At 35.0% G+C, this 25,259-nt stretch overlaps 1 protein-coding gene across 1 annotated transcript in view; it reads right to left on the bottom strand.

Annotated features, from left to right (window-relative positions):
* LOC113510757 (ankyrin repeat domain-containing protein 29-like) overlaps positions 1–6,001 on the bottom strand; it is a 93,529-nt gene extending 87,528 nt beyond the window's left edge. The window contains exon 1 of the mRNA XM_052896351.1: positions 5,808–6,001. The gene's annotated coding sequence lies outside the window, so the exon portion shown is untranslated. The remainder of the gene's footprint in view (positions 1–5,807) is intronic.
* Between the last annotated feature and the right edge of the window lie 19,258 nt (positions 6,002–25,259).

Here is a 25,259-nt window from a genome sequence, read left to right as displayed (position 1 = left end):
GCAATTAAAAAGTCAAAACGTAATAAAATAACAAATCATTTTCACATTTATAATATATGTGTTCAGTAAGGATAAAGAGTACATACCAAAGTATGTGGAAAAATTGGCCAGAGATTTGCCTCGGGATATTTAATTTAATTATGTTAGGATAATATTTATCAAAGTCGAAAGAATTCCTGAAGAGATGGGTAAATGTTACAGTATTGTAATGTTTTGAATAGACCGTATAAATATTATAAATGTGTGTGTGTGTGTGTGTGGTTGTAAAAGTATTTTGTTATCGCCTGAACGGATTTGAATGAAATTTGAAAATATGCTTTCACCAATTTTTTTTTTAAATTACAAATTTATGGTTTACGTATTTTTCCATTTACTTATGCTAGCTGGTATTACGTCTCGCTAAATTTCATTATTCTAGGTTAACGGAAAGTACTCTATAGGTTTTGATTCCCTTTGCGAATCCAAAATATGCGATATAAATGGAATATAACCACCATATCTTTTAATAGCGCCAATTTAGAAGCTTAATTCTTTCACCGCTTAAAGAGATTGCAGACCTGAATATATGATATTAATTTCAACGTGATACCTTCACGCATTCCTAAGAAAAGGAGTCTTGACAGATGGACGGACGGATAACAAAATGATCCTATAAGGTTTCCGTTTTTCCTTTAGAGGTACAGCGGGTCTACCATGAAATGACATTCCGAAATTTCGGACTCAATTTCGTGTTTTTGTTTATACCAAAATCGGACCAATGAATGGAGTTTAATATTTCGTTTGTCATACATCCTATCGTAAAAGTCCAAAGGAACAATATTTTACACATTTTTAATATTTCCAAACGGCATGTATTATGTAATTTTAACAACAAATTTCCGTTTCGTTTGGCTCCGAAATTTCGGAAAACATTTCATGGTAGGCCCACAGGATCCTAAATGAACTTCGTAGATGGTGGTATAGGGCAAAATAAAGTATATTGGGTCGGCTATGTGGTTTTAGAAAGGTTGATACAGGATGCGTGATCTGTCTCCTCTGAGAATATCTTTGAATAAGGACAATATTGTAATTACTCAGGCTTGAAACTGTCAAAACTATTAGGCACAGTTGGATCCGAGTAAATTATGGAGTCACTAATGCAATTTACAGATAGTGGATATATAGCATTCAGATGGAATTTGCTAGTTTTATATAAGTGATTATTTTACGTAATCTATACTAATATTATAAAGCTGAAGAGTTTGTTTGTTTGAACGCGCTAATCTCCGGAACTACTGGTCCGATTTGAATAATTCTTTTTGTGTTGGATAGTCCATTTATCGAGGAAGGTTATAGGCTATAAAACATCACGCTATGACCAATAGGAGCCAAGTATCAGTGAATAATGTTGCAAAAACGGGGAAAATTGTTCATATTTGAGGGCTTTTGTTGCGTGCGCCGCGTAAACGGTTCAGGTTACCCAAAAAATATGTATGAAAGAATTGTTTCTCTTTAAATGGGGACCTATGGGGAGGCTTATGTTCAGCAGTGGACGGATAACGGATTATATGCTGATATGGTTATTTATATGTATATATTGGATAACCTATAGTGATAATTTAATGTAACATTGTTTCATACAATAATTTAAAATTGTCTTCCACAAAAAAAACAAACTGATTACAATTGTGACAAAACGAGTTGTTTTGATTTCAAAACTAAACTGCTAAACCGATTTTGATATAATTTCTGTGGGACCGTAATCCGAATGAAATATACACTTTTAGTAAAAAAAAAAAAAAGTATTTTCCAAGTCGGTTTATAACTGACGAAGTTACGAGCTAATATAAATATAATAATATATATATTAAAATAAAAATACAACCCAATTGAGAAATTCCTAAAGTTATAAAGTTGGTTGAAAAATCAACTTCAATAGGAATGCTATTGACATATTTTAAAGCCTTCCGATTGCATACAATATGACGAGTAATTCAGACACGTCTAAAATATTATATTATTGCCGGTTGATAAATATTTTAAAAGAGTCATTATCTACAGGGGATTCTTTCTACGAGTCCAGTATAATAATGCGTTTAGGATGCTGTTGGGGCTGTCCCGGTTTTGTAGTGCGTCGGGAATGTTCGCCGAGGCGCGTGTTGATTGTTTCTACGCTACTATGCGAAAGCGGTGCACATCTCAGACGCGTAGGGTCCGGGGCAGCTCCAACGCTATCCTAAGGGTATTTGCGGACTGTCCAGACTACCAGTATTTGAATCGTTGCAGAATGATTCACATGTTTAAAAAAAAAAAAAGAAATAGGTCAATTGTTAGGCCAATGTTATTTATTATAAGTAATAGAGTAACAATTTAATTTAATAGTTTATATTTGATATAAATTGATATTGTTAAAATTTTGTGGTCCCTGGTTGCCTTTATTAAAGAATTTATTTATTACTAGCGGCCCGTCCCGGCGTCGCATGGGTGGACATTTTGACATTTTAAAAAGTGACCATTAAGGCTGCACACGCGACGAAAGCTTAAAAATGGAGTAACTTCTCCCGTTTTCCCAACATTTCCCTTCACTGCTCTGCTCCTATTGATTGTAGCGTGATGAAAAGTATACTATAACCTGCCCAGGAGTATGAAGAATAATTGTACCAAGTTTCGTTAAAATCCGTTGAGTAGTTTTTGTTTCTATAACAAACATACAGACAGACAGACAAAAATTTTACTGATTGCATTTTTGGCATCAGTATCGATCACTAATCACCTCCTGATAGTTATTTTGGAAATATATTTCATGTACAGAATTGACCTCTTTACAGATTTATTATAAGTATAGAAGATTGTTATTATTTAAAAGACGTCTTCATCTATTCCATTCATGTCTATAGTCAAGAAGCATTACATTGAAATGAGATATTGTAAATAAATTGCAGAGTGGAGGCATAATAATAGCACGTAACCCGATATCTTAAATACTTTATAATAAAAGGAACTCCTGTACAAAATATCATATTTTTAGACACGGCAATTTTACCTTTATAATGACAAATTGCTCGTCTATTGGAAATAATAGACACCTCTGTCCCATTCGTGTTTCTACCGTGATGCAGTTGTGTTTGCATGGCTGTGTTTCGGTTTGAAGGGTGGGATATGTCCGTGAATTTACAGGGTACAAAGGAATAACACCTGAGTCCTCAGGAATGGCAACGCATTAGGGGTATCATGGGGGAAACAGTATACTCTATTATATCCATGGTACTACTCATGTCTATATGCGACGGTTATCACTTTCCACCAGGTGGGCCGTCAGTTGATTTGCCATTCTATGTTGCATAAAAAAATCAAACTGATTCCAAGAAAATGATAAAAAGAGATATCTCTTAATACAATTCGCAAATATCAAATTTGTAAAATGGCGGCCTCACATAATTGTCTGTATAAATATTGAATAATTTATGCTGCGGAAGTGAATTTGTATAAATAAACAGAGCAGGGGAGAATGTAATTAGGCCAAATCAACATAAGGAAACCATTATGTACATATTAGAGTGAGCAAATATAAAAGCAGTTCAATAAGGGAAACAGCTACAGTTTTCTGGTTTTATAGATAGATAGATAGATAATTTATTTGCATTACTTATATCACACAAACGGCAACAGACACAAATGTACAGTGAAAAAATATAAAAAACAGATACATGTACAAAAAATAAAAAAAAAAATGCATAAAATTAGTAACAATTTTTTCCATTCATGCGTGTGCCACAGTAACACAAAATGGTCACAACCCAGCTTATTGCTTTGCCCTAAAAAGAGCAAAATACTGATATTCTGTTGTGACCAAAAGTGAGCCGCGAAATTTCACTGACACAAAAAAATAATAAAAAAAAAAGAAATATAGATAAAATACATTATGTGTGTATTATTAGTTACATATATAGATAGATACTCTTTATTGTTTCCTCCAAAACATTACAACAGTAAACCTATTATAAATATAAACAATTACAAGAAATAATAATAATAATAATAATACAATCTCCAAAAAACAATTGCTGAGAAAATAAACAAATACGCTGAATTTAATGATGAAATCACAAGAATCTGGAAACAGGAAAAAGTTTACATAGTACCGATAGTCCTCTCGTCTACAGGTGTCATTCCCAACCATTTACACCATAGTCTGAAACAAAGGTCTACGAAAAAATCTCTACATCTCCTAACAAAAGGCTGCCATATTAAATACTTGCAGAATAGTCAGAAAATTCTTAGATATAGATGAGGATGAAGTAGCCACCCGTCATACACAAGCATAACCTTCCATACAAACATACACACTGCACTTACTTGGTCAAGTAACCGTAAGTATAGTATAATTACCAGCGCTAAAAGCTGAAAAATAAACAATTCAATGACAATAAATAATTATTTTTTCCAAAGATTTTTGGAACGGGTTGTCTGAGAAAACCGGCAAATTAGCCGAGAATGAAGTAAAAATTTTACCAGAGGGACACTTTGTACAAAAGTCGATTGCTTGGGTACCTCTGTTCCATTCGTGTTTTAACCGTGAAGCAGTTGTGTTTGCATGGCTGTGTTTCGGTTTGAAGGTTGGGATATGGCGTGAATTTACTGGGTACAGAGGAATAACACCTGAGTCCTCAGGAATGGCAACGCATGGGGGTATCATGGGCGAAATAGTGTACTCTGTTATATCCATGGTACTGCTCATGTCTATAGGCGACGGTTACCACTTTCCATCAGGTGGGCCGTCAGCTTGTTTGCCATTCCAAGTTGTATACAAAAAAAAATAATTAAAAGTTTGCCTTCTGGTTTTGTCTGGATAAAGGTGAACGAATGACTCGCAAATAAGAATAATTTAATTTTATATATATATATATATATTCTATTTTTCAGGTACTGTATACCCTTATATACACTCTAATTTATATATGCATATGAATCAACAGTTGGTATAAAGACAGGGTAAGACTTAAGACATGGATAGATTGTGTGAAAGATGATATGGCCTAGAATATTCTTTTTTAATGGATGATAATGAAATGGTAACCCCGCCTGCGCTATCGGTATACACTAGCGGGGCACCAGTGAGTGGTGATAGGTGAGGATGAAAAGGCAGGTCTGTTAGCCCATCGTGACGAATTCAACGATAAATTTGCCACAATAGTTTCCAGGGGGAACCGCGTGGAGGTCGACCCGATAGCATATAGTGATAGCAATAGGTATTAACCTCTCCATTACTAACAACCCCTTCCCCCCATATGGCCAGAATAAGAGTGAATATGGCAATGACTGCGAATAGAGAAGAACAGAAGAGGAAAATATATTACGCCTATCGCAAATGAAGGCAAGAAGATGCTGATGATTCTGATGATGAAACAATAAAATCAACAATTTGAAATGAGAAATAGCTTAGAGAATGATAAAGATTTAAATTTTGAATTTAACAATCTTTATACACACATCATAATGCAAGTATAAATGCGTAAGAATTTCACAAAAGTTTGTTAAAGTGTATGCCATCACCGGAAAGTAAATCGGCAATTTCAACTGATTTTTATTCTTCGCAAAAATTTGAACTTATGACCATCGGTTTTAAAATTATAATGCTCTAATAGTACCTGATAATTATTTTTAAAAAGAAAACAAGGAATTTCATCCATCAGTAGTAATAATTACATATTATTTAATAATCATTATTAATAAGAAAAACAAATATACAATTAAAGAAATAATTAAAAATTTGATTCAAAACATAAATTGCATAGGCATTAAATAGTTACACGTAAAAACAAACCTACCTTAAAATTGGAATTCCAAATTATAAATCAATATTCACAATATATATACATGCATATATGCACGTAATTAAAAATATATGAAATTCTGTAAGAGGGTTCGAGCGCGCGGGTTTATGTTACGACCGACGTTTACAGAGCGGGCGAACAAGTCTACTTTACACAATGGCTCGTACACGACTGACGGAGCGTAGCGCCTGTTGTTATTTCAAAACGGCCGTATCAGGCGAGGTGATAGTAATGACTTTTCACCCTCGACCCTAAAGGCGGGTTGATATAAGTTTGTATATTTGTCTGTGCTTTCGTACCTTATAGATGATCCGATCCGTTTTCAATTCGGTTTCATTTGGAGCCTGGTATTATCTGGATCAACAATCGTCATTAATTATTTTGGCTGTTCGTTCTCAGTCGTTGAACTCCTTCCCTGTAGACTGTCATAAGGAGATCCTGAGCCCTGGCTCCCTATAACATGTTTTAGACTGGCCGATAATATTTTTAATTACTTTTATTCTATTTTGGAACGAATTATTTTAATTTTGTTTTACTTTTAAATGCTAGTTTTGTGACGGTCTTGATTGTACAACGTTAATATATTAACCGATTTGGATTTTTTTTTTATATGCAAGGTTATATTTTTATACATTGAACGGATTTTGTTATATCATCATAGAAATTTTATCAAAATCGGTGCAGTAGTTTAGTTTTTAAATGAAAATAACTGGTTTTGTCAAAATTAAAGTGATTTATCTGATTAGAATTATTTTGTTTAATTCCGCTTTCAATTAATATGTGTGCGAGTGTTGGCGGTCACACACATGTGTGGGACCGCCAACACTCGAAGATTGACGACCACAAGTTAGTGTTGGCAGTCGCACACATATGTGTGACCGCCAACACTCGCACACATATTAATGGTAGCGGAATGAAACAAAATAATTCTAATGAAATAACCAATGATATGGACTTCCACAAGATAACACCTAGTTCAGTAAAATATATTTGAAGTGGGGTTTTTTATCTCAAATTATACATATATTTTACTAGCTGACCCGGTAAATAATGTTATGTCCTCCACTACCCTCTACAGTATCCCTTTGCTGTTATCAGGGTAAAACTATCTTATCTCTCAAGTTGGACCAATATGCATACATTTAGAAAGTTTCATTAAAAACGGGTAAGGGGTTTTGGTGATTAGCATGAACAAACATCATGATACAGCCATTTATAACATAGAGTTGTTGAAGACAATCAGGTCATTGGAATTATTATTTTCAACCGACTTCAAAAAAAGGAGGTTCTCATTATAGTTATATTTTCGACTGAATTTAAAAAGAAGTAGGCTGTCAATTCGCTTGTATGTTTTTTTTCTAATGTTTAATACCCCATAACTTTACGGGGCTATGGTGTGACAAACATTAACATTCGGTTTACAGCTGACGCATTGTAAATTTGGAGAATCGTTTTTTTTATCTGCAAGGATATACTTACAGATTAGTGGCATGGAAATTTTATTAAAATCGGTTAAGTAGTTTAGTTTATATGTCAAAAAAACTAGTTTCGACACAATTGAAGTCAATTTCTTTATGAATAACAATCTTAATTATATATTTATTATAAACCTAGTGTTGTATTCTAAAATAACTTTCGGTTTATAGTAATACATAAAAAAGAAATATACACACATATAGGTTGTTAACGCAACATTTGTTTTATTCAACTTAGAATGGCAAACAAGCTGACGGCCCACCTGACGGAAAGTGATAACCGTCGCCTATAGACATGAGCAGTACCGTGGACATAACAGAGTGTACTGTTTCGCCCATGATACCCCCCATGCGTTGCCATTCCTGAGGACTCAGGTGTTATTCCTCTGTACCCTGTAAACTCACGCCATATCCCACCCTTCAAACCGAAACACAACTGCTTTACGGTTGAAACACGAATGGGACAGAGGTACCCAAGTAAACGACTTTTGTACAAAGTCTCCATTTGGTGAATCTGACACTTGTAGTTTAAAAAAAGGGGCTTTATTTTAGTTATACTAAATGAAATAATCATACTATGGGTAAATACAACAATGCATTTATTATTAGTCCTATTGAGAAATTATAGAGTCGATTAATTTTTCACCAGCTATTTTATAAATATCATCATCATCATCATCATATATCAGCCTTTAACTGTTCACTGGTGAACATAAGCCTGCCCCTTGAGGGGTTCTGCCAGTAATTGTTATGCTTGGTAGGCGGATTGGCAACCGCAGTTAGGCTTTAGAGATGTTTTAAGAGAGACGCTACTGCCCATCTCTCGCCCTCTCGCCCCCTCTCTTAGTCACTCCTTACGACACCCACGGGAAAGGAAGGGGTGTCTTATTCTATGCCAGGACCATACGGATTTTAAATTAAATTTTATAAATACGGATCTGAAATAATCCAAGCTCTTCTTAATATACAAAATCGTGTCTCTTTTAGCCTGAGAGTATAATTATAAATTAACAAATGAAATAGTATTAAATATAACAGTTTCACGGTTTTTTTTAATGGGTGATAATGGAATGATAACCCCATCTGCGCCATCGGTATACGCTGGCGAGGCACCAGTGAGTGAGTGATCATAGGTGAGAATAAAAAGACAGGTCAGTTAGCCCATCGTGTTGAATACACTTGGAATTCAGCACGATGGTTTCCAGGGGTGACCACGTGGAGGTCGACCTGTTTAGGTATATTGCTAGCAAGGGGGTACTTAGTCTCCATTATTAACAATCATGAATGGGACAGGAGCACTCAAGTAAACGACTTTTTGTACAAAACTTCCCTCTGGTATCAATATTAGATATTTCAAAAAATGTTTACCATTGTACTATTCCACTTCAAATGTGAGTTCGGTTATTAGTTTTGAAGTATATATGAAGATAAACGAAATAAAAAACTTTGGCTATTCAAAATATACAACGTGGTACGTACTTGTTAAATTGAGCCGCTGGGATGCTCCCGGGCTTCGGACCGCGGGCTGGAAAGAGCGGTTACCGCGGTTTATTAACTTTGTTTCCGTTTCTAATCCGAAAGAACAATAAGAACTTAATTTTTTTTTTTTTTAATAAATTAGACGGTACAATTTGCAAATTTTATAAGTATAAAAATGAATTTTCCAAGTTTCAAATTTGGAACATTCATTTATGTGAGACCGAGGCATAGTTATATCAGGCAGATCAAGGAAGGAGTTGGTGTCGTGGCGTATCAAGAGGTGAAGAGACTCGCTGAAAATCGTAGTGAGTGGCAAGAGCTCCACCGACAAGAGCGCAGCTCTTAAATAGGATAGATAGACAGATTTATGTAATGAGAGCAATTATGACGTTCTTATAATGATTTATAATGCTTTTTTCGTTCTTTATATTATAACCTTGTATAACATTAAATTGGCCGTGTGGTCCCGGCATTGAATAAATCACCCCTTCCTTTCACGTGGGTGTCGTAACAGGCGACTAAGGAAGAATGAGAGATGGGCAAGAGCGTTCCTCTTAAAACATTTAGAAAGCTCGCCTGTCATGTTTGCCTTGGAGAGTTTTGCTAATAGTTACCACTATTAGCAACCCCCCCCCCCCAAGGGGGAGGCTTATGTTCAGCAGTGGACAGTTAAAGGTGGTATGATGATGACGATGTGATGATATAATATAGGCACAATCATTTTGATATATTGTTATGTAAGTATGTAAGTGGCCAACGTTGTTGCTGGCACAACAATAATTTATTTGCCAAATTGGTTTACAACTGACGGATTTATGAGGTAACGAATATAAAAAAAAATCAACTATTTTGAGAAACACCTTCTATTCGAAATTAGTTAAAAATATATATGAGAACCCGGCTGATCTTAAGAAGAGTCCACATGTGCTATCTGCCATACCCACTTCAAGTTGTATCACCTTTTTTTAATAGATGATAATGGAATGGTAACCCTGCCTACACTAACGGTATACGCTGGCGGGAAACCAGTGAGGGATGATAGGTGACGATGAAAGCAGGTCAGTTGGCAGTTTACAAGATAGATAATCCCATTGTGATGAATACACCTGGAGTTCAGCACGACGTCTACCAGAGGGTACCTGGAGGTTGACTTCACAGGGTATATTGCTAGCAATGGGACTGGTAGTTCGTATTACTAACAATCCCTCTTCCTCTTTTTTTTTATACAACTTAGAATGGCAAACAAGCTGACGGCCCACCTGATGGAAAGTGGTAACCGTCGCCTATAGACATGAGCAGTACCGTGGACATAACAGAGTATATTGTTTCGCCCATGATACCCCCATGATACCCCCATGCGTTGTCATTCCTGAGGATTCAGGTGTTATTCCTCTGTACCCTGTAAATGCACGCCATATCCCACACTTCAAACCGAAACACAGCCGTGCAAATACAACTGCTTCACGGTTGAAACACGAATGGGACAGAGGTACCCAAGCAATCGACTTTTGTACAAAGTCTCCCTCCTCGCCTCTTGTTTGTACAACCTCAGGCACCAAGTCCACGGATCTCCCTTAAATTCGTCACTGTGTACTTGGCGAAGTACCTTCATGTTGTCATGAGTTCAGCAAACGACATCAGATAATTAGGCGGTTGTTAAACGAAATGTTAACGTAATAAAACATTATTTTGTTTCTATTAACAAGTAGATAATTGGAGCGCCATCACGAGACAGAGTAAATTACTTTTTAAAAAAAAACAAATGTAGTTTTCAAGCGAAATAAATTATTCTTTAATTTAATACACATACGCCAGAGATTTTTTTGATGGCAAATAAGCTGACGATTTTATTCTATTCTATACCAGCTTTTGCTCTCGACTTCGTACGCATAAATTTTGAAAGTTTTAGTCGCTTAAGGGTTGAATTTTCCAAATTCCTTTCTTATGTTTTACCAACATAGCGTGGATGGGGGAAAGGGATTATTAGTAATGGAGACTGAGAATCCCATTGGTAGCAATATACCCAACCAGTTCGAGGTACTATTCACATAAAACATACGTATGATATGTATTATGTAAGCGTCACCTCATCCGTATTAATGTTGTTGACCCAATTCTCAAAATGCTGTGCTAATGCGTATAATGTACCGAGAATTGATGAATTACCACAGCTGTGCGCCCGGTGAGACTTCTCGCTGGCAAGTTCCTTATAAACTTTCATTCTACTCCTACTTAATTCCCTTATGGGGACGGGATCTAACAATGGGATGGATGTAGTGGAGGATGTAACAATGAGACGTGAATTTACTTGGGTACAGAGGAATAACACCTGAGTCCTCAGGAATGGCAACGTATGGGGGGTATCATGGGCGGAACAGTATACTCTGTTATGTCCATGGTACTGCTCATGTCTGTAGGCGACGGTTACCACTTTCCATCAGGTGGGCCATCAGCTTGTTTGCCATTCTAAGTTGTATAAAAAAAAGTATGAAGTTAAATCAATTGGTTCATTATAGGAATTCACTAGGAATCACGCAACGCACGCAATTCGCCGTGTGCCTCTTAAAATACCTCTAAAAGCCTAACTGCGGTTGCCAACCCGTCTGCCAAGCATGGCAACTACTGGCAACACTCCCCTTATAGGGAAGGCTTATGTTCGACAGTGGACAGTTAACGGTTCAAATAAAAATAACCACAATGGCTTCCAGGAGAGACTGCATTGACTTTGGCCTAACTGGGTTCATTGTCAGAAATGAGGAGTAGCAGGGACCGACGCCTCCATTACTGACAATTTCTCTTCTTTTCTACTCGCTTAGAAATTTCTCCATGTTTTTCTCCCATGTTTTACCAGAGGGAGACTTTGTACAAAAGTCGTTTGCTTGGGTACCTCTGTCCCATTCGTGTTTTAACCGTAAAGCAATTGTGTTTTCATGACTGTGTTTCGGTTTGAAGGGTGGGTTAAGGCAGTGAATTTACAGGGTACAAAGGAATAACACCTGAGTCCTCAGGAATGGCAACGCATGGGGGGTATCATGGGTGGAACAGTATACTCTGTTATGTCCATGGTACTGCTCATGTCTATAGGCGACGGTTACCACTTACCATCTGGTGGGCCGTATGCTTGATTGCCATCTTTGTGGTATAAAAAAAATACTAAACAGATTTTAAAAATAACTAGGTATTGTAATAGTATATTTTCACGGAGAAAATATATAATACCATGGTTAGAAATAGTGCGTATATTTCTTCATACTCGTAGCAGAGCATAACCGGCGGCGTATATTACGCCGTCGGCTGTATTCTCAAATGTTATTTGCTAATCTGACAACGTATGGGCACGCATTGCATGTCAAATTAGATCGAAATCCGAGCTGTAAAAGGCTGTTTCTGCTCGCGTTTGCGAAGTGATTTAAACGAGACACGAGGCTAGATTATCAAAATAAACGTCAAAAAGAAAAAAGACTTGTCTCATATTTTTCGTGCACTGTATTAATTTTGTCACGGTAGAAAGCAGCTGATTTTTTTTTCATGTGGAATTCATACTTGTTTTATCTTTATTTCACACTTCTATAATTGGCATATAATTGCGCGTTCTGAATTTAAAAATTTCAATTTAACAGCTGTATGATCACAGCTTAGATTATATAAATAGAATATCGCCATAAGAAGGCTTTAAAATAAAAACGAGTTTATTTTTCATACAATTTTGCGTGATAAATAGTTATGAGTGATTCCTTTATAACTTCTATATTTATTTTATTTATTAAATAATTAAATATAGATACGTTAAGTTATATATATATATATATATATATATATATATATATATATATATATATATATATATATATATATATATATACATATACATATGTAGTAATAAATTATTCAACTAAATGTATTACTAAATGTAATAATAATTATGTATTAATATATTTAAAATAACTACTTACACTTATGTAATTAATGAATTTATACTTAAAATACTTAAAAAATGTAAGCCACTAAAAAATGCTAACATGTACTGAGACAAAATTTACATGCCCTTAGATAAGACGAAATGTGTAGCACTATTATAAGACCATTCGTATAACATTTCAGGCAAATAAATTATTATTATTTATTATTTAAAGCTGTGAATTATTTAATTGCTTACTACCATGTTTGTATTAAGCGCCGTCGATGTACCCATAAATATATAAATACACCTTTATTATTATATTGTACAATTGTTATTTTAAGAAACCCAACAAGTCAACATTTAATTCTTTAATTGTACGGTTATTACCCTTATACATTCTACAGTTTTCTTTCAGCTTCTCAAAGGTTGACTGTAAGAGATCCCTTTATGGGATAAGTCCGCCATTGTATACTAAATCATTTACTAGTATTTAATCTGACTTGTGTACAATAAAGATTTTTACAATACAATACAATACAATTCCGATCTGCTACGCAAACAAAGTTCAATTCATACTAAACTCTACAACCAATTGTACCAAAATATGTACTTATTTAAAGTTATTCACGTGAAACTACATTGTACTTGCTGAGTGTTGAACAATATCAGTTTAGCAGACACAAGGCAAAGTTTATTTAGGCAAATTGCTTTTGTTTACAGCTTTATTGTCTTCATAAAAGAGAATAAAGTTCATTTTTTACTTCAATTTAAGATATTGGTTTTTTTTTTCTCTACGTGTTTTTTTATTTGTTTTTTTTTAAAGAGAAAATAATTTTTACCACTTTCCATCAGGTGGGACGTCAGCTTGTTTGCCATTCTAAGTTATATAAAAAAGAATTCCATTCTATATATATATATACCTAATGAATTGCATTTATTTCGAAATGGGCTCTAAAAATAAATACTAAATTTTGTTAATATACTAGCAGCCTTTGTAGCCGTATATTGTTGATCTTTATATATATATATATATATATATATATATATATATATATATATATATATATATATATATATATATATATATATATATATTTTAAATTTCATCTTGTTATATAACTGTATTATTCCACGAGGGGAACAATAAATAATTTTCATACATTCGTTCAATTTGTATTCTTTCTAAATTTGAATTGTAATTCTTTCTGTGTTGATCGCGACACAGAAAATAAAAGCGAAATAAATATTACAAGGGTTTAATAAAAACGCCACTATTAAAGAACTATCCCGTACAATATGTTACTGCGTAATGTACAGACATAAATCGCTGACAACATCAACCAACAAACCCTCAGGACCATAACATTGTCATTAGGCTATATTACTCTAAAACATTTTTACGCCGATTCCGGGTCTACGCATTACGCGCGGGATTTATTTCGGACGCGGTTAGTACGAGACATGTTCGCAAGAATAATGTAGATATTTCTAAGAGTTTATTGTAACTTGCTAGAAAAATTATAAAAGATAATAAGTGATGTTTTTTGTTTCCAATGGAAATTATGTTTTTTATGCTACTTAGAATAGCAAACAAGCTGACGGCCCACCTGATGGAAAGTAGTAACCGTCGCCCATAAACATGAGCAGTACCATGGACATAACAGAGTACACTGATTCGCCCATGATATCCCCCATACGTTGCCATTCCTGAGGACTCAGATGTTATTCCTCTGTACCCTGTAAACTGTACACTGCTATATCCTACCCTTCAAACTTAAACACAGCCATGCAAATACAACTGCTTCACACTTCTGTCCCATTCGTGTTTCAACCTTAAAGCAGTTGTGTTTACATGGCTGTGTTTCGGTTTGAAAGGTGGGATATGGCGTGAATTTACTGAGTACGGAGGAATAACACCCGAGTCCTCAGGAATGGCAACGCATGGGAGGTATCATGGGAGAAACAGTATACTCTGTTACGTCCATGGTACTGCTCATGTCTATAGGCGACGGTTACCACTTTCCATCAGGTGGGCCGTCAGCTTGTTTGCCATTATAAGTTGTATAAAAAAAAATGTGGTATATGTAAAGTTTCGATATTTGTACATATTTTGTACTCCCAGTTTACGTAGATACAACAACAAACAACAAGTTGAAATAACTTTGTATATTCATATTTATATTTCGCATTACACAATTTAAATTAATGGCGCGTGAGTTAAGCTTTTCTAAATATCTTCGGCAGCGTATTTTATCGTCAGAATCTGTGAAGTTATTTGATACCTAATACGGAATAAATTATTGGTAAAGTTAAATTTCGCTTCGCAAACTTTAAGGTCAGCGTATTGAGTGGATAATATTGGTTAGTAAACGGATGGAAGGAGAGTTATTGTCCTTATTAACATTATAAGTTGAAAGTGAGTTTGTTTGTTTGTTACCTGTTAACACATTAATGGCTTAAACAATTACTATGAAATTTGCTATACAGTTACTATTTAAAAATGGAGAAGGTTAAAGGCTTAAGTTATAGGCTTGTTTTTTTTGCGGTCAACATTATAACAGTTACGAGAAAGTCGCGGGTAAAACCTATATATAATAGTTTGTATAATCATAGCACAGTGATATGGATACCTGATACAGAGGAATGAGGAGCAAGTTTTAAAAAAGGTATTAAGAACTAATGTGGATGGCTATAAGGGCAGGGGAAGACCTAAAAAGACATGGATGGACTCTGTGAAAGATGATATGGCCAGAATGGGAGTGAATATGGAAATGACTGTGAATAGAGAAGAATGGAAGAGAAAAACGTATTACGCCGACTCCAAATAATAATTGGGATAAGAATAGGAAGATAATGATATAGTACAATCATAACACAATTAGAGTTGTGGACAGTAATTGTCGAGGAATTATAATAAGGAGGACCTGAATAACATTACCTTCTTTTTAGCCCTCACTGGACACTGCAAACTAAGTAAGCATGTGGCACAACTAGGCCTATGCCCAAAAAATGTTTGAAGATTTTGTCACAATGAGGAAGAAACGCCGCAGCACTTAATGTGTGGCTATAGCCCACTCATATATAAACGATATATCTCCTTTGGAAAACACACTCTATATCCTGAGGAGATAAAAAACGCCGCTACAAAAATCGTATTTTTTTTGTGATGGATGAAAGTGGTAGGGTGACCCCGCCTGCGCTAACGGGATATGCTGTCGGAGCACCAGTGAAGGATGATCGATGAGAATGAAAACAGGCCAGTTAGCCCATCATGATAAATTCATCAGGGATTAAGTTTTCAGGGAAAACCACAAGGAGGTCGACCTAGTTGGATATATTGCTAGCAATGGGATTCTCAATCTCCATTACTAACAAACCCTTTCCCCCTGAACAAAAATTCCTATCATTGATAGGAATTAGCAACGAACTTTTAAAAAATGGCGAGCACAAAAAATCATGGAAAGGTTTTTTTGCTTGAAAAAGCCCATCTTTCAATAATAATTTAATAATAATAATTCCTCTTTTTATTGGAAATCGGGTAAAAATAGATATAATAATGATAGCCAAGCGAATTATAAAATACACCCCGCGGTACCGAGAAAAAAGAACCAATTATTTCAAAAAATAACAATTTCCAGATAATGAAAAATACAACTGGAGCAATTACAAAGCTCGTGCAAAATAAAATAAAAGCACAGATAAGAAAAGAAATCTTCAATGTTTCATTGCGTATGAACGAAGTAATTTGCTTAATAAAATATTTATAAAAGAACAAATAATCTTGTAGTCTAAGTGGAATGGTCGGGGAGGTAACAGAGGACCATCAAAGCAATATTTTGCAGATCTAAATGAAATAATATACACGATGGCTTTATAATTGTAATATAATGTAGACTAAATACAGTTTAACATTTGCATACCTCTCCTGGGTGCTGCATGCTATGTACCTGTATATGTAACTTTAGGGGGAGACTTTGTACAAAAGTCGATTGGTACCTCTGTCCAATTCGTGTTTCTACCGTGCAGCAGTTGTGTTTGCATGGCTATGTTTCGGTTTGAAGGGTGGGATATGGCGTGAATTTATAGGGTACAGAGGAATAACATCTGAGTCCTCAGGAATGGCAACTCATGGGGGGTATCATGGGCGAAACAGTAACTCTGTTATGTCCATGGTACTGTTCATGTCTATAGGCGACGGTTACCACTTTCCATCAGGTGGGCCGTCAGCTTGTTTGCCATTCTAAGTTGTATAAAAAATATGTAACTTCTTATTGTACTATGTAGCAAGCGAATAAATATGATTTGATTTGATTTGATGAAATGTATTTAACTGTAACTTAATAAGAAACAATGAAGTTAGAATTTTTCTTATACTACTGAGGTGGCAACTAAGCATACAGCCCACCTGATGGCAAAGGATCCCGTAGCCTATGTAACGCCTGCAATACCAAATGCATTACGTGCATTATATATTTGATTAAAAATTGTTTTTTTAATCAAAAGGATATACTTACAGATTGGTCCCATAGAAACTTTATCAAAATCGGTTCACTAGTTTAGTTTTAAAATCAAATTAACTGGTTTTGCCACAATTGAAATTAGTTTTTTTCTTTTGAAGTCAGAAAAGAGTATTTTTTTTGTATGGACCGGTTCACCTATGGATATGAATAGCACCTGAACATTACTGAATATTAAAATATATTATGACGCCCATGATTGATACGGAATAATTCTTTATTGTATTATTTCGTAAAATCACAAGCACGCTTCCTATGCGTTGCCATTTCTAAAAATGGCAGTGATATCCTGTAATTTTATTGATACGAATATAATTCTAATCTTCAAACTGAAACACAGCTATGTAAATACAGCTACTTCATGGCAGATAAATGAAGTCTAGAGTGAAATAAAAATGAAATTATCATGTAATCGATTCAGAATAAGCGAATATATGCATTTAATAAAAAGGATATATCTGTAACATACGCACAAAACATAAACTTCGGGGGAAGAAGGGATTGTTAGTAATGAGGATTAGTAGCCCCATTGCTAGCAATATACCCTGTCGGGTCGACCTCTTCCTGGTTCCCCCTGGAAACTAACGTGATTGATTTATTGTTAGAGAGTCACGGTGGGCTAACTGACCTTCTTCATCCTCACCTATCATCCCTCACTGGAGCTCCGCCAGTGTATACCGATAGCGCAGGCGGACTTACCATTTCATTATCATCCATTAAAAAAAAACATAAATATCAATTGCTAACTTCACCGCTGTGGAAGCAGTTACTTTCTGTACTGTACAGCGTACAAAAACTTTACATACAAATAATAAAACAAATACAAAAGAAATATATAATTTCCCCATTTCGTCAGAATTCCCATCGGGCAATACTTGCTTGTTACGTACTTGTTTACGTTGGTATTTGTAAAGCTGAGTATACATATATATAGTGTTTATAAAATATGCTGGTTTTTGTTGTATATATGTATTATTTATTGCTTGTATTTAATTGTAAGTAAAAATGCCGTCTGTTAACTTCATGTAATATATATTTTTGTTCTAAATTCATTTATCAACTTTCTTTTTTATAAAAAAAAACTACATCTATCAATGTATGTATGTAAAAAGTTTAATTTTTTTTTAATGGATGATGAATGGAGTGATGACCCCGCCTGCGCTAACGGTATACGCTCTCGGGGCACCAGTGAGGGATGATAGGTGAATAATGAAAAAAGCAAGTCAGTCAGCCCATCGTGATGAATACCACCTGGAATTCAGCTCGATGTTTTCCAGGAGGAACCGCGTGGATGTCGACCTGACATTGCGGGCTACCAGTCCCATTGCTAGCAATGCTAACGACCCCTCCCCCCCAAAAGGTTTATTTAGGTAATACTACTGTTCGGGGGGAAGGGATTGTTAGTTATGCGAACTACCAATCTTTTAGAGATGTCTTAAGAGAAATGCTGCTGCCAATCTGTCTATACTTTATATATCAATAAGTTACTTTAATCGCCTCTTACGACACCCACAGAGAAGGAAGGGGTGATTCTATGCTGGGACCACACGGACAAAAGTTGTTATTATACTATAATACTGTTCTATTGGGGGAAAGAGATTGTTAGTAATGGAGACTGAGAATCCCATTGCTAGCAATATACCCAACCAGGTCGACCTCCTCGCGGTTTCCCCTGGAAACTATCATGGTTAATTACTGATGAATTCATCATGAAAGGTTAACTGGACTGTTTTCATTCTCATCTATCACCTTTCACTGGTGCTCCGCCAGCGTATCCCGTTAGCGCAGGCGGGGTTGCCATGTTATTTTCACCCTTAAAAACAAAAAAAAAGTGTTGTATTTCGAAGTAAAGACGCTTAATTAATCTTCAGCTGGCATTTTACTGGAATAAATATATTATAACACGGTCAAAGTATCGTGAGCTATTTGAATTTTGCAGCCCCTCAGGCAAGTCTGCTTCATTAAAGATCAGAAGCTCTTAGTTGATCCGGTATTAAGTCAAAGTGAAATATTTATTAAGCGATTAGTCCTTTGTATTAAATAAGAAACTACAACATATAACACAGCGCTGTTAAATAGCGCTTTTTTTTTATAACTAATTTAAATAAAGAATTTAAGAAAATTATTTTAATTATAATGATTTTTTTTGCGTACTGTTATTTTTTTTTCTGACAGTGACTTTTGCTTTTAACCGACTTCAAATAGAAGGAGTTTTTTTTATGGGTGAAAATGGTATAGTAATCCGGCCTGCGCTAACGGGATACGCTGGCGGAGCACCAGTGAAGGGTGATAGATGAGAATGAAAACAGGCCAGTTAGTCCATCATGATGAATTCATCAGGAATTAATCATGATAGTTTCCAGGGGGAACCGCGAGGAGGTCGACCTGGTTGGATATATTGCTAGCAATGGGATTCTTAGTCTCCATTACTAACAATCCCTTTTCCCCCCAGAAGGAGTTAGTTAGTTCTCCATTGGGTTGTATTTTTCTTTAATAGTTGTTACCTTATAACCCCCGAGGGGGAAAGGGATTGTTGGTAATGGGGTCTAACTGACCTATTGCTAGCAATACACCCTTTTAGGTCGACCTTCACGCGGTTCTCTCTGCAAACCATCGTGGTTAATTCTAGTGGAATTCGTCACGATGGGCTAACTGATCTGCCTTTTCATCCTCATCTGTCATCCCTCACTGGTGCCTCGCCAGCGTATCCCGATAGCGCAGGCGAGGTTACCATTCCATTATCACCTATTAAAAAAAAAAAACCTTATAACTCCGTCAGTTATAAGTCAAATTTATCAATTTTTTTTTTTTATGTGAAAGGGTATACTTACAGGTTAGACTCATAAAAATTTTATAATAATCGGTTCAATAGTTTATTTTTTAAGTCGAAATAACTGGTTTTGTTACATTTAAAGTTTTTTTTTTTTGTGAAATATTTCGAACCCCAGTGATATTATTTATACAATTAAACAAATTTCCCCAGAGAGCACAATAAAAATTTCACAGTAATGGATGTTAATTTCAATTTATTTGTTTTACCTCTTCAAGAAAGACAAATATATATATATAATGCATGGGGTGCCATGGGATATAGGCTCGATACAGACATACAGGCATTAGGGGGAATATGCCAGTAGTTGCCACGCTTGGCAACTACAGTAGTATATTATAATCCTGTAGTTATAACGTAAATAAATAAATAACAAATAATCACTACATAGCATAAAACAAAGTCGCTGTCGCTGTCTGTCCGTCCCTATGTATGCTTAAATCTATAAAAATAGACAACGGATTTTGAATCGATTTTTTTAATAGATAGAGTGATTCAAGAGGAATGTTTATATGTATGTGTTAATACATGCATAATATTATAGAGAAACACTGATAAATTTAGAGGTTTCTAATGTGATGTAAATAAACACATTTTTTACGTTTACATTGCAAACGTTGACTGAACCCCACGAGATAAATCAAAATAATGTACTACAGTATTGTACACCTTAAAAAGGCCAATAAAAAAGTCCGCGATGGTATATATCTATCTCTTAAGGATAACCCATAATAACCATTTTTTATCCTTTACATTTTACGGGAAAAAATTGTTTATTTACGAAGTAATATTAAGCAATACAGCATTAATTTTTATCGTATTAAGTACCTTAAATACATTGTCCATTTAATATAGACCAATATGGCCCTTTACAGCATGTAATTTAAATGAATATTTCCAAAGATATTACAGATTTAAAATGCAGGGACATAGCGGGTGCAGTATTGCACCCGTGCGAAGCCGGGGCGGGTCGCTAGTTGTAATATATATCATATATGTATAGAAATAGATATAATATAAATTTCTAAAGTACGACCTAATTCAACCTTGGCCCATATTGAAATGTGAATGTTACTACATGAATACAATAGAAAGGAGGAAGGATAGGACAAGAGGGCTCGGGACCGGACCGTACTCAGTGCGGCTGTGTAACAAGTGACTGACCTGTTCTGTACTGGGAGCAGGACGCCATTCATCCTAAGTACCTTTACGAGGTATCTACATAAAATTACATATGTCTATACTTTAAATTTAATATGTAAATATGTTTATTTATACTTCAATGCATAGGTAAGTTTAAATATGCTGACTTAACATCTAATAGGGTTCTCTACCAGGCAATCATAGGTCAGCAGGGGATAGTTAACAGCTTACATAATAATAATATTAAAAATATATATGTATAATGTACAATATGTTATATAGTATTTTTTAAATGGGTGATAATGGAATGGTTGCCCCGCCTGTGCTACCGATATACACTAGCGAGGTACCAGCCCATCCTGACGAATTCAACAAGAATTGCTCACGATGGTTTCCAGGGGGAACCACGTGGAGGTCGACCTAATAGGGCATATTGCTAGCAATGGGGCTGTCGAACTCCATTGCTGACAATCCCTTCCCCCCCTGTATGTATAGTATAGTAATACTTTATGTATTTATTTATGTATGTATTTATTACATGTATATATTTTTTTATTTAATATATTATGTGTATGTTTGTACTAGTATTATTATATGTTTATATTATATGAAGTAGTATTGTTTTATTTTTCCTCTATTCAATAATGCACCGCCTACTTAGTTCTCGGTTTGTCCAATGGTGGACTGGTAGAGAACGCTATCCGGCGTTAAGTCCGCCAAATTACTGTGTATTAAAGTTTAAATAAATAATTAAATAAATATTAACCCGGAGTCGTTGGCTTCTATCTAAATAAGAAATTGACTTCAATATTTAGCAGCGTTTTTATTGAAATATGTAATAATATGTAACTTATGATAATTTTATTTCTCAAACCCTACTTTAAAATGTGCGCCAACACGCGCACATCGTTTAGTATAAATCGTGCATAAGACTGCCAAAATTACAGTACGTGGCAAACGGAAAATATCTTACTTCTGTATCGATTAATCACTCACTTAATTAACTTCGATGGCGGTGTGATATGTGAGCTGAGTTCAGTGATTGATGGCTTTCCTGATGATATTATACCTACACTGGACTAATATAGGTTTACCTTACCAAAACAGTGAATGCCAGATGTGGATATGTAATAGATTGATCAAATGTTTTTATATTCCAAAGTTGAAAAGACCTCCTGCTACTTGATGATTCCTTAGTAAATTTAATTTAATTGCCGAATTTTAAAACATACTTTTTTGCAGATAAGAAAAGAATGGGGCCGATTTTGATGCGTCTTTCTATAAACCTATTCCAACTGCAACAAAATCAGTTATTTTGATTACAAAACTAAAGTACTGAAGTGATTTTATAAGACCAATAAATACCCTTTTAGATGAAAAAAGAATTTCCAAAAATGGTTTACAATTGACGGAGTTATGAGGTAAGAAATATAAAAAAAAAATACAACCGAATTGAGCATCTCCTTCTTTATGAAGTCGGTTAAATAAAATTTCCATTTGACATTACAGCGAAGTTTTCTTTCTAAGAACCAGTACTAATTAAATTTCTAATAGATTTATGCCAAACTTATTATAAATTTAACTTATGGATAGTCCATAAAACGGTAGCTTCGTGAAATTATCAATTAAAATAATAGTTTAGAGTAATTGCGCCTCAGAATCGACCCCAGTGTAAATGAACGTGAAATTATTTAGTTTAGACTTAATACCTAAAGGTGTCTGCTTTCCTAGTACTATCGGTTCTAATTAATACCACAGCCTCGGTACGGCTCATTTGTAATTTAAGCCCGAAAACTTATATTATATATATATATATATATATATATATATATATATATATATATATATATAACTTCTTGGAGTATATCACTAGAAATGCTTAACTAAAAACTAACTAAGTTCTAAACAAATTTGGGAAATTCTTGTCTTTTTTTATCTGAAAGGATAGATTGGTCTCATAGAAATTTTATCAAAATCGATTCAGTTTAATTGTTAAATAAAAATAACTAATTTTATCACAATTGAAGTCAGTTTTTTTCTGGGACACAATTTTTATTTATTCACATTTTTATATCATCATCATCATCATCAGCTTTTAACTGTCCACTGCTTTACATAAGCCTACCCTTTGGGGGAGTCTGCCAGTAGTCGCCACGCTTGGCAGGCGGATTGGCAACCGCAGTTAGGCTTTGGAGATGTTCTAAGAGAATCCGTCGCTCTTCCTTAGTCGTCTCTTACGATACCCACGGGAAAAGAAGGGGTGGCCTATTCTATGCTGGGACCACACGGCTTTTTATATATCAGTTAATAAAAATAACATGTCAGATGACAACAGTTGGCTGACTTTTATTGGACACTCGACTTCCAATCCCATGCATAAAATTCAATCTGGTGCAACAAATGCGAAATATTTAAATATTACAGTTTCATCGCATAAAAAAATACAAAATGTACGTTGAAATTATAATATTATATTATTTTATAAATACATAAAGTACTGGTTAGTATATAAATGTGTCAAAGCTTTTCAATTTATTTTAAACATGGCCGATATTCGTTTGGTTCGTAAACAAAAAAATCCAATTATAACAATATGAGCTCACAAGACGTCTGCGATCCCGCCAAATAACGCAATAACGGGTTTGATGTACGTTCGAAATTCAATTTGGCTTATTGTGTGGTGATTTAATATTGTTTTGTGATAACTTATTCGAATACAAATTGAAATAATAAATTTAAATAGACTCGTATTTAAAACCTATACCATGTCCCACTTACATCTCTACATGTCTCTCTTGCCTGTTTTTATATGCGATTATCTGATCCAGACAGGTATATTTATCGACGTATGTACATTTATTGACGTACTTTATTGTGATAAACATAATAAAGATTTATTTATAGTTTGAGACGCTGATCATACCATTATACGAATGGTGTATTATGCACTTGGTCAATCGATTATTGAATATTGTATAACCTCATGGGGAGGAGCAGCTAAATCTCACCTCATCGAACTGGAGAGAGCACAGCGAGCTATACTGAAGATTGGCTTCGCTCTTCCTTATCGCTACCCAACTACAGAGCTCTATAACAAATGGGACGTACTCACAGTGAGACAAATATTTATCCTCAATACAGTACTCAAAAAACACTCACAACTAGAATACGATCCTAATCTAAATAGCGTCAAGCGCAGAAAAGGTTCTGTCTGCCGTTCTCCTGCCCTCCGCACTAGTCTCTCTCAAAACTTCTTCTGTTTCCTTGGACCCTACATTTACAATAAACTGAATTGCTTATTGAATGTATATGCCTTGCATAGATCAAGTTGCTAAAGATCAATTATCAAATATCTAAAATCCCTCAATTATCAGCAAACTGAAGGTCTTTTGTCTCCATCAATTTAAGATCTCCTTAAATAAGTACCAATGGCTAATGTTATTTATATGCTGTACGTGATACAATTAAATTATATATCTATCTCTACTCTATTTGGTTGAACACACACACACACACACACACACACACACACACACACACACACACACACACACACACACACACACACACACACACACACACACGCACACGCACACACACGCGCACACACACACACACACGCGCGCGCGCGCGCATACATAGTCTGTATTTTGTTTTTTTTGTTAACTTTGCCTAAGTTATATACTAGAAATAAGTTTTAATGTTAAGTTTATTCTTGCACTCTATATCTTATTATTGTTATCTGTGTATTATAACACTAATTGGTTGCCTTGTATTTGTGTAGTCCATGGAGATGGGGCACTGGTGACTTGTAGCACAGGTTCTTCTAAACCTACCGCAAGCACCAGTCTCTCACAAAACTGGTCTTCATTTCAAATTGTACCTCATGTTGTTACTTTATTCCACGTTTTGTGAAGAGAAAATAAACCATTCATTCAGTTTGTTATTACATCTTTAATCAATTGTTTTATTGATATCACTCCTATTCTTTTTATGTGTGATTTATGTAATAATTAGACCTTTCGTTTGACATAAACACACACACACATACACAAAACGCGCACGCACGCACGCACGCATGCACGCACGCACGCACGCTCA

The sequence above is a fragment of the Galleria mellonella genome, unplaced genomic scaffold (assembly GCF_026898425.1).
Source record: "Galleria mellonella isolate WM207_F2 unplaced genomic scaffold, CSIRO_AGI_GalMel_v1 utg32, whole genome shotgun sequence".
NCBI classification, from domain to species: Eukaryota; Metazoa; Arthropoda; class Insecta; order Lepidoptera; family Pyralidae; genus Galleria; species Galleria mellonella.
Note: the sequence above shows the minus strand (reverse complement) of the source record. Positions and strands in the feature narration are given on the sequence as shown.